Source organism: Crocodylus porosus, unplaced genomic scaffold (assembly GCF_001723895.1).
Source record: "Crocodylus porosus isolate Cpor-Errol unplaced genomic scaffold, CroPor_comp1, whole genome shotgun sequence".
Lineage (NCBI taxonomy): Eukaryota > Metazoa > Chordata > Crocodylia > Crocodylidae > Crocodylus > Crocodylus porosus.
The window spans coordinates 8,087,251-8,088,771 of record NW_017728929.1 but is presented as its reverse complement, the minus strand read 5'-3'; the positions used below and the strand labels follow the sequence as shown (position 1 = coordinate 8,088,771).

Genomic DNA, 1,521 nt, shown 5'->3' with positions numbered 1-1,521 from the left:
GGGGAAGCTGAGAGAGAGAGAAATCCACTAGGCAGAAGGTAGCTATCCCTGTCACCTCATGAAATCATCCGCACTCATGCACAGAGGGTATAAAACGCTGCCATTGTGAGCCGGTAGCACGCCAAGGCACTTGGCACTAGTGGAGACAATTATGCAAGAGCAAGATCTGCAGTGAATGAAATGCAGGCAGCTCTTTAAAAATGCAGTATGCGGGGGAAAGGGTCTCTTCAAATGAGCAGCACTGGGTGCATGTCAATGCATGCTTGGGGGCTGCAGTGGATTTAAAGGGACTTCACATTCTCAGCTGAAATAGCAACGAATAAGGGACCTAATGAAATAGGAAGCAGTTTGTTCAGATTTTCAGAAGCGCTCAGCTTCCAATTAGGCACCCAAATAAGCGGCCAGATTTTCAGCAGAGCTCCAGATGCTCAATGCATGATGGGGGCTGAGCCCTTTTGCCAATCTGGCCCTAAGTGACTTAAAAGCAGTAAGTAACTTTATTATTTATTACTGCGGCAGTGCTCAGACTGTAATTCTCAGATTGCTGACAGTCTGCTGCCAACTTCTAGGTCTACGTGACAGTCCTTATCGCCTTGCTGCAGCATCTGTCAGTCAGTGTATGAGCGGTGATGCTTGGAGTTGTCTGCAGTTCAGTCCCCAACCTCTTTCAGATTTCCAGAGGCTATGTGCATTTTTATTCACCAACCTAACCTAAAAGGCAATGATATCAAGTTCCTTGCTGCAACATGAATGGCATCTTCATACCTTTGTCTGTCAGATGCTTCAGCACAATCAGTTCTGAGTGGCTCCTGGGGGTAGTGAACACTTAGGAAGATGAAACCAGAAAGCAAAGTGATCTGGAGTTCTTAAGCAAGAGGAACTGAGAGCAGTGAATATTTGGCACTAAGAATAAAGGTATGTTTCTTCTTGTTGAAATTAGCAGCTCAGATACAAGTTAGTCATTAACATTTCTACAGATGAATTCATCCAGAGATCTCAACACACTTTACAAAGATGGGCGAGTATCAACAGAGGGACAAAGTGAGGCACTGGGTGATGAAATGACTGTCTGAACATGATGCAGCATAGCCAACAATAGAAAGCAGAAGGTATGACTCCTATTTCAATGTCTTGTTCACTGGGCAGCCTGGAAGCTCTCAAGGATGCAGTCAAAAGAGGAACAGCCAAAAACCCAAATCTTGTAACATTAAATTGAATTTTGTTTCATGTTGGCTCTGCTGTCTTGTGCCCGACCTATTCATGCAGTCAAACCTAGTATTTCATTAGGAATGTAGGAAAGTGGAGCTGGACATTTAGAAGAGGAGGTGGCTAACTGGAGACCGCCTGGCAAATTAGGCCAATCTATGGAGAGGTTTAAGGAGCCTGAAACTAATAGATGCAGGACTGGTCACCTGACCCAGTCAGATGGACAGATGAGTCTAGGAAGACATCACTAAAGGTTCAGGTTACCCCTATGACAAACTGATGGTGGCCTCCATAATACACACTGCAGGTTTCAGT

The 1,521-nt window shown here is 44.9% G+C and overlaps 1 long non-coding RNA gene across 1 annotated transcript; it reads left to right on the top strand.

Moving 5' to 3' along the window:
• Positions 1 to 465: 465 nt before the first annotated feature.
• LOC109315390 lies at positions 466 to 1,227 on the top strand. The gene is made up of 2 exons (XR_002102495.1): positions 466 to 915; positions 1,015 to 1,227. It is a non-coding gene; the product is annotated as an uncharacterized LOC109315390 (long non-coding RNA).
• Positions 1,228 to 1,521: the final 294 nt, after the last annotated feature.